Raw genomic sequence first — 9,974 nt, forward strand, 5'->3', positions numbered from 1 at the left:
GACCAAAGTTTTGGTTTCATATTCTTGTTCTTCCTTTTCTTGCATCTCATAACGCGCTTAATATGAGACTGCGAAGAAAATGAAAAAGTGAAAAAGTGAAGAGCTTTATTGAGTTTTTGACTTTTTCGCTGAGTTCAATATTTTCATTTCTTTCCATGCCCGTCACCTACAGAAAACCAAAGGAAAGAGACGGAACTCCGACTTTTATATATATATATATAATTTAAAAAAACTTTTACGAGGAAGTGCAGGAAATTGATGAGGGATTATCTTGGTTGGAAAATTATTTTTTAGTCTATGAGATATAGCGTAATTAACGGATTCATCCCTCTATTTTTAAAACCCAACACTTTTATCTCTGAAATTTAATTCCATCAAATTCAAGGTCTCATCATCAAAAATTTCTGTTAAGTCAATGATTTTGACCTGGTAAAAGGAAAGAGAATAAATATAATCTCAAAAATACCATTATCAATAATAAAATAAAAAAATACTATTTAGTCCTTATAGTATGAAAAAACTCGCTACTTAGTCCCTCAATTTTGAAAAATATATTAAAATATTCCTAATATTTTAAAAAGTCTACTAGTTAGTTCCTCTATTAATTTTATCACTAAATATTTTACTATTTAGTCCCTATAATTTAGAAAAAAATTAATTAGTCCCTCAAATTATTAAAAAAATTACTAATTAGTTACTCCATATCATGGAAATTTTAGATTTTTTTTATAATACTTAACGACTAAAATTAACGGAAAGACTAACTAGTAAATTTTTTAAAATATCACAGACATTTTAATGAATTTTTAAAATGGCGACCAGTGATCCACGATGAATAGTATCACAAAAAATATTTATATTGAGTTTTAACTTTTTATTTTTAATAATTTAAATTTTATATATTTTGATTTTTATTATTTTTACTGAATTTGAATCTTAAATTTATTAAAATTTTTATTTGTTTATGGAGATTGAGTTTGAGATTTTCTTTCTTGAATTTTGACAAAATTAAACTTTAGGGACTAAAATGTTGAATTCAAAAAAATAGAAGGATAAATATATTAATTATGTAATATCTTAGGGATAAAAATGTATTTTTTCTTTCAATTCTTTGAGAGAGGAACCTATAAATTTGTAGGAATTAAATTTCAGAGACTAAAGTATTGGGTTCTAGAAAGGGTAATTCGATCATTTTTTCTATCACTAACGGCATTTTTGATGGAGGGACCTCTAAATTTGACGGAATTAAACATCAGGGACGAAAGCGTTGGGTTCTAAAAATAGAGGGACGAATATGTTAATTACGCTATACCTCAGGGACTAAAAAGTAATTTTTCCTATCTTGGTTCAAGTTTGATACGGAACGGTTTTAATATTTTTAGATTTAGAAAAATAGAATTTTAGAGTGTGTGTAAGTTTGGTCCGAATGAGTCGCATTTTCCTCTTTTTTTTTTCTCCTTTAGTGATGCATAACTGCCACTCTGTTACAGTGTCACCTATTTCTGTCACGTAAAGTTGTACATAAAGTCATACTTATATGTCAATTCTCATCATACGACCATTTAATACTCTTCCGGCGCGCATGTTGATAGGATTTTGGTATAGCTGGATCTGCTCTCCTACTCCTTGTCACATCGAACGAGCTAGACTCCCCTCTGACAAATCCGGGCTCTCAGTCAGCTCGGCATGCTTCAAGCGCGGGTTGGATGGCGTGTTGATGGGTCGGCCTGCTTAGTAGGCTCTAAGCTTTCTTCGGGGTTCGACCTCAGTCCGGGTGCTAAAGGTCCTGCGGTCATCAAGTGCCCCCTTTACTTCCTCAGCAGTTATTTTATTATTAATGAGGGGGTAAATTCCTAAGTCTCAATTATGACCGCGCAGCTCTAGGGAGGCTCCTGTCAAAGCGTCTCTTCTCTACCTTTACTCTTTTCAAATTCGAATTCTCCATTTCTCTCCAAAATTTTCTTCTCGCTTTGCTTCCTCTACTCCGTTTTTCCCCTTTTCTGTGAAAGTTTTTCTGAGGTACATCTTTTGTTTCCTAATGGTTGCTGTTAGAATTCCCGATGTCGTAGGTTTGAGGTCTACCGTCACCTCTGCCACTCTCACCAATTTCTTTTCCATCGACTACATAAACACCTCCATCTATAGCATTAAGGTTCCGTATCGCAATGAGAGAAACTTTCTTCTTGTTTCTCCGCCGGCGGGTTTGATGGACCCCCAACAAGGTCGCAGCTTGATTTTCTATGTCAAGCAACGCGACTTCGGTCTAACCTTTCCCTTCTCTCCTTTCTTTATCGAGGTTTTCCGTGACTTCGGAGTGACCCCTCGCATGTTGTCTCCAAACTCCATCCTCTTTATGTGCTCCTTCAAGTTAGTTAGCCTATGCTGGGATTTTGCCCCTTCTGTCGCTTTATTTTAGACCTTTTTCGCTTGGTTCGGGCAAACCATGGGTTTTATTAGTTTGCTCTTCAGGGAGGCATTGTCCATCTTCTTGGGGTACAAAGACTCCATGTAATACCCGGCTAGATTCCGGCATCGGAATCCCTACCTTCCGGCGGAATTTCCGTTGGAATCTGGAATTTTGATGATGCCAGAGTCTTCTAGAGGGGTAAAATATGTTTCTAAAATGTTTTCACATGATTTTATGGTTGTAAATGGAAAAGAAATTGAGTTTTAAAAAGAAAAGGCCAAGGAGGAGGAACCCAGGTTCGGCCGCCGAACCTCAAGTTCGGCCGCCGAATATGGGATAGTTTAGGAGACACGTTAGGCTGCCGAAGGTGGTGGAGCTGCGGAGGCAGCTTAGGCCACCGAAGGTAGTTGACTTGGCCACCTATAAAATGCCCTCAGACCGAAAATGGGTGAGTTTTCTCCCCATTCTCGAGCTCAGGTGTGTTCATGTCCTCCTTTGGTCGTTTTTAGGCTTTTTCTTCAAATCCTTCACGTTTTTATGAGTTTCCTTTTGGGTTTTGAAGTTTTGAAGCTTAAATCAAGTTTTGGGAGCTTGGAGACCCAAGGAGTTGTTTCCTCCCATCTCTAAGTTAGGGATCACACCAACTCTCGATCTTCAAGAGGTAAGTGTAGATCCTTGCCACCTTTTATGTTTCTAATGAGTTTTAAGTAAGTTTAAGGAAGTTTTAATGCTAGAGTATGGGTAGATATGCATGTTAGGATTTATGTGGGTTTTATGTCCAATGTATGTTTATATGATGTTATGTTGGGGGTTTAAGTTAGTTTATGCCCCTATGTGCATGTGGGAGTGTGTTTGCATGTTTGGGAGAGAGCATGGGAGGTTTTGGGTGGTTTGGAGGTTGGTTTTGCTTGTGGCAGATTCGGACCTGCTGTTCAGGGGGGACCAGGTTCGGCCGCCGAAGGTATGTTCGGCCGCCGAAACCTGCATGGAAGGCAGCTTTGGCTGCCTAATGTGCCCTCGAAGGCCAGGACTTTCGGATCTGTGAGAGGCTTTGGCCGCCGAACCTGCCGCCGAAGGTGCCAGACTTTCGGCTCTGGAAGGACTTTCGGCCGCCGAAAGTGCCCCCGAACCTGCATGGCTTTCGGCTCTAGAAGGGACCTTCAGCCGCCGAAAGTGCAGCCGAAAGTGCCCTGTCCAGCCCTTTCATGGTTGTTTTCTATGCATGTTTTGAGGATGTTTGAGGGGGTTTTTGGGGAGTTGTTTATGAGTTGTTTAGAGTGTGTTTGGCACCTCATTCGAGTCCACCTGTGTAGGATCGGACCCGAGGGACCGAGGAGGCCAGCAGTGTTAGCTGTTGCAGAGTCAGTCCAGCGTCTGCTAGAGGTGAGTAGAACTAACTCAAATATTTTAAGCATGTTTCACGCATCATGAATACCATGTATATGTAGTAGGTTGCTTGCATTAGAGATCACGAATATGCTGCATTGCATAATTTGCTGTCGATGTGGATGGACCAAGGCAACCCCAATAGCCCTAGCTATGTTATGTTAATGAAGTCCTAAGGAGCCCCTTGAGGGCCGGGCATAATGAAGTCCTGAGGAGCCTGAAGGGCCGGGCATAATGAAGTCCTGAGGAGCCCGAAGGGCCGGGCATAATGATATGTTACAGACAGAGGGAGTTTTAGTGGTTATGTCCATCCGTGATGTGAAATGTTTGTGCTGTGACGCATTTCATGAAAGCATATGATTTATTATTGTTTTCTCTGTTCTGCTCACTGGGCTTTTTAGCTCACCCCTTTCCCCTAACCCCCAGATGTTGCAGGTATGAGATCGATCGGGAAGTCGGCAAGGGTTAATGTTATGTCTATGTAATAGATTAGCATGTTAGCGTGCACATGTATTGTAAATTGATATAATATATTGCAAGATAATGTAATGAAATATAACGTAAAGTAGAGTTATGTTTATGGATTAGTATTGTACTTGGCCCTAAGGTCTGGTTAGTCCCTTTTTAATACATGATGTATGTAATGTTTTAATGTTGAGTTGTGTATGAATCAAACTTGTGGCATGTGATGTTTACCACGCTAGAGTATTTGATGAGGACTCTAGTGGAGGTCTTATGTTTATGGTTTCGATGCATGCACAGGTTAGGTTTTGGTCCATCGGACGTGATCCAAGCTTGATGTATGTAATGTTGACCCAGCTAGAGCATTTGTTGAGGGCTCTAGTATGGGGTTCTTTTATGTTTACAATTATGTAGCATACAGGTCCAGCTCGGTATATACATCAGATGGTTAAGTTTTATGTTAATGTTTTGATCATGTATGGGATTTGACCAGGTGATAAGAGGTATGTTAGGCTTGCTACGGGTCTCGGCGGCCTTAAGCCGATCTGGATCCTAGCGCCAGTAGTGGTCCGGTTTTCGGGTCGTTACACTCCATAAAAGGCTGAACTGAGGCCTTTGTGGTGGTAGAGCTAAAGGAGAGCTCTAGGATCAACTGAGATATTGATCTCTCCTAGAGGGAGGTTCCCCAAGGTTGTAATGAGCTTCCTCGGCTGCCCCTGGTAGACCAGATCTACCTTCTTCGAATGACCTCTGTCACAATGAAGTATGATGTCGAGAAATGCATGTTCGTGTCTAGTCTACGGGACTGCCAGGAAGCTAGTACTCGTTAATGATTGTTCCTCTGTCTTTTTCTTTTTCCCGTAGCATTTTTCCTTTTATTATGTATGGTCTTAACTTGAGTTGTTTTTATTTTTTCAGCTTCTTATGTGCCGATGGACAAGATCAAGCCTCCGAAAAACTTTACCATGTATAGGAAGAGCATGAAGGCCACTCTTGAAGGCCTTCAAGGCCGATCAATCAGTGGTGAATGTGACCCGTGAGGTTTTCCATGCCATTTCCCCCACTGTGGTAGGCTAGACAGCTGCCCCTGCTTTTTCTCGGGTGTTGGTGCCCATGTCCAAAGGCTCTCGATCTGCGACCTCTAGGGCCTCCACTCAGGGCAAAGCTTCGGGCTCCTCTAAGTTTTCAGCGGCTTCAAGGCTCAAATCCACTTCTACTCTGGCTTCCTGGGAGCCCATCACCATCAACGAGTCTATAAAGAGTGGCTCCAAAGGGGGGACCGAGGTTACTCCTCTAGCAACTCAGTCTTGCCAGGCTGCTGCTACCATTGTAATTAGTGGTGATGCTGGCAAGCGAGCCTAGGCTTCTGAGGCCTCTCCCAAGGGCCAGGCTATCAAGAGGATGCGTGTGGCAAGGCCTTTAGAGGCTATTCTTCCTTCCCCCGCTGACAAAGGGAAGCATGTCGTAGGACAGTTGTCTTCAACCCCTGACAACGAGCTCCTCAGCACTGCTGAGGTGACTTTTAGGTCCATGGCGGCTTTTGTGACCGAGATGCTATGTGAGAAGATGTTTGGAGGAGTCTCTGACATTTCTGACTCGCATTTGCTTGCTCTCGCCAACCATCTAGCATGCTCCACCAAATAGCAGGTGGCCTTCCGCACACGGTCTCAGGAGGACCTGAGGGACAGTCTCAGAGAGATGCTCCTCATGGTAAGTTATCTTTCTTTCCTTAGGCATATTTTATCTTCATTGTTTTCTTATTCTCTGTTTACTGCCCCTTTTTCTATTAGGCGCTAGGCATATACATGGTGTAACAGCCCGGACGTGATCCCCGGCACTGTTACCGCTCACGGCCCAGGGCTATCCCTCGCCTGGCCTCTTGCCACCTCGGGCTTTCCACTGGCGTCGTGAGCAGCTCTTAACATCCCTTCACCCTCACGGGTTCCAGGCAGGATTTGTCCCCTTGGGTTCTCGTCAAACGCATCCTTCCCCAAGTGGATTTGGCCCAAATTTCCCTTAGGAAATTAGGTCGCCTCCCCCACTGCTTGAACCCTTGACCTCCCACTTTAAGGGAATAGTCTGGTGAGAGTGAGTACCAGTCACCAGACTATTCCCTTAAAGTGGGAGGTCAAGGGTTCGAGCAGTGGGGGAGGCGACCTAATTTCCTAAGGGAAATTTGGGCCAAATCCACTTGGGGAAGGATGCGTTTGACGAGAACCCAAGGGGACAAATCCTGCCTGGAACCCGTGAGGGTGAAGGGATGTTAAGAGCTGCTCACGACGCCAGTGGAAAGCCCGAGGTGGCAAGAGGCCAGGCGAGGGATAGCCCTGGGCCGTGAGCGGTAACAGTGCCGGGGATCACGTCCGGGCTGTTACATAAAAAGGATTGGCACAATTGGTACTCACTCTCACTAGACTATTCCCTTAAAGTGGGAGGTCAAGGGTTCGAGCAGTGGGGGAGGCGACCTAATTTCCTAAGGGAAATTTGGGCCAAATCCACTTGGGGAAGGATGCATTTGACGAGAACCCAAGGGGACAAATCCTGCCTGGAACCCGTGAGGGTGAAGGGATGTTAAGAGCTGCTCACAGTGGCTGGGCCCAGAGGAAGGTCACGGGCTGTGAGCGGTAACAGGGCCGGTCGTACGGGGCCGGGCTGTTACACATAGAGATCAACGCTCGAGATCAATCCCTTCAGAGCTCGATGGACCATTGCATCAATGAAGCCCACCGTGAGGAGAACATCTTGGCCACTAGTGAGGCTCGTGGGAACATCATCGACCTCAGAAATCAAATCGAGGACCTCACCAAGCGCCTGGGAGATATGCAGGAGGAGGTCGACAGGGCTTTCAAGTGGGTTTTTGCGACAGAGTCTCAACGAGACGATGCCTTGGCGCAGTTGTCTACTTTGGAGGAGTCCTGCCGCCTACATGATGAGGCCCGGGCTTAGTGTGACGAGGCTTTAGCCCGTGCTGCAGTCCTTCAACAAGAGCTCAATAAGCATGCTGAGGATCTAGAAGGCATGGCCTTGGCAGCGGAGGAGTCTCGCCTTCAGCAATAATAACTTCGCCAAGAGGTCAGTGCTCTAGAGGAGAGGTATTCTACCCTACTGAAGGATGCACGGGCTGTAGGGATAGGGTTCAGCTGGCTTATGAGGAGCGCCTCCAGGAGTATAAGGACTCTGCTGAACTGAAGGCCAAAATTCAATAAGCTTGTGAAGCTCGTCTTGAAGAGTATAAGGCCTCCGATTAAATGAAGGAGAGAGTGTATCGTGAGGCCTTCTGCATGTATGCTTATAGCTATAATCAAGGCCTAAAGGCAGCTAGAGATACTCCCTCCACTCCGTTAGCAGTCCTGCAAGCCCCTAAAATGAATTCCGACGTCGAGGAGGTGTGCTACAGAGAGGACGACAATCCCCTGCCCAAGAGAGCTCCTTCCCCACCAGCTGGACCTCAGGGAGAGGATACTGTAGATAAGCCCTTGAACGATCTTGTTAGTTCTAGCTCCCCTTCCCCTGTTGTATCTGTAATTCATTCTAATGAATAAATAAATACATTTTCTTTTATATACTTGCCTTTGTTTTTATTTATTGTGTTCTGTTTCCTGCTTTTGACTTGGAATTTTTGTGTATGACGAACTGTGGATGCTTAATAGTTTCGGGTATTCTATCTCAGTGTATGTTCATTTGTATACTTATATTATTTTCTGAATATATTACTCTCTTAACTCTTCTGAGCTGTTTAGTCCTTTGGGACTTAGTTTAATTCGTGCTAGAGTTACTGAACTATTAACTCGCGGTTGTCGAAGCCAGTCAAAAATAACCTTTCTGGTTATCAACAATTTACAACTGCAGATAGTGGTGAAAGGATCGAATCCACAGGGAATTGAAAACTTACCTATTTTCCTTATCAAGACCAAGAGAATAAAATGAAACAAAAATAAATTGAAAGAAAAGTAAACTGAAACGAGATAAACTGAAAGCGAGATAAACTGAAAGCGGAATAAACTGAAAGCGAGATAAACTGAAAGCAAAATAAACTGAAAGCGAAATAAACTAAAACGAGATAAAACTGAAAACGAGATAAACTGAAAGTGGAATAAAAATAAATTGCAGTAAAAGTAAAATGGGGGGTTTGAGATTGATTTGATTAACAAACTACTGAAAGCAATTAAAATAAGCGAATAATAAAATAAAAGAGAAATAAATAATAAGAAAGCTCTAGTTGAAGAATTAGATCCACTTCAGTTGTTGAGATTGATCATTGACACTTAGTTTCTTTTGATTGATTTAATAGATTAGTTATGGAGATGGAAGACGCTTCTCACCATCATGTCTCTCCTTATGATTAAACCAATTAGGGAACGTCCTCTAATTAATTACTAATTAACAAATTGCCAAGGAACGTCCTTGAGTCTTAGGCATCAAACAATTGTTAATTGCATGAAGAAAGAGAGAGATCCAATCCTAACTACTCAAACGCATGAGATGTTGCTAGATCATACAATTTCCTTGGTTTTTACACCAAGTGTTCTTATGTTTAAATAATCCAAGCAATTACGGACTTAAATCACCCAAACTAATATATTATTACCTTGCAATCAAGAATCAATTGGTCATATTGATCAAAATAACAAAGCAACAATGGAATTAAGCATGAGATTGTATGAATATTGAATAACAAAAGATAAACAATATTTCATCAAGTCTCCCAATCCATAAAACAACTAAAGTTTCAACCAATCTTCAACTAGAATATAAGATTTCAGCCTCTCATGGCTGAAACAAAAACCAAAAATAAAAGAAAAGAAGAAAGATAGAAGAAGAGATGTGAATCCCATAGGTGCCTCCAAGGGGGGCTTGAAAGAGCATGGGGAGGCTCCTTATGTGTCTTTTTATACTTGAAAAGTATTGCCCTAGATGATACTTGCTTCCTAATTAGTGAAGAGGCTGCCCAAAATGCCCTTGGTCCAAGATGTGCCATCCATGCACATGTGAGAAGGGAAAAACGTGGGGCATGTGTTCAAGTGCAAGGAGTGGGGCCTTTTATCTTTGCTTGCTGCCCAAGTATCTTCAAGATGCTGCCCAAGATGCCCAAGACTTGCCTTCACACTCTCCTTGCCGCCCATGCACAATTAAGGAAGGTGGAGCCTCCTTTTGCAATTTGAATTTTGAATGTGCATGGCATGAAGTGGGAAACATGTGATCTTTGGATTTGGCTTCCTAAATAAGCTGAATCTTGAAATTCAAAATTTGAATATAAATCTTGGAGATTTGAATTTCAAAATACTTTCCTTATTTGGCTCTTCATTTATGGCAACTTGAGACTTGGCTTCTTGAACAAGGAAAATGCTACTTGAAGATTTGAAATTTGAATTTGAAATTTGAATTTCAAATTGCTTTGGCTGAATGTTCTTTCCATATTTGTCACTTTCTTTATTTAGAACTTTCCTTATTTAGCTTCACTTGATTCCAACTTGGCAGGCTTGCTCTCCTTTACTCCATTTAAGGCAATTTTAAGGGGATTTTCTCTAAAATGTCCTTTTTCACCATTTTCTGCAAAATAATGTCAAGAGCACTAAATTAAGCAGAAATCATGTAAATAATCATCAATAATATCAAGATAAAATGGACTAAAATATGTTCTATCAACTATCTTCGTTTTCTAGCCTGTGAGCTCCTTTTAACTTATCTTAACATGAAGTGCCTTGATTTGTATGTTCAA

This window comes from Manihot esculenta, chromosome 17, assembly GCF_001659605.2.
Source record: "Manihot esculenta cultivar AM560-2 chromosome 17, M.esculenta_v8, whole genome shotgun sequence".
Classification (NCBI taxonomy): domain Eukaryota; kingdom Viridiplantae; phylum Streptophyta; class Magnoliopsida; order Malpighiales; family Euphorbiaceae; genus Manihot; species Manihot esculenta.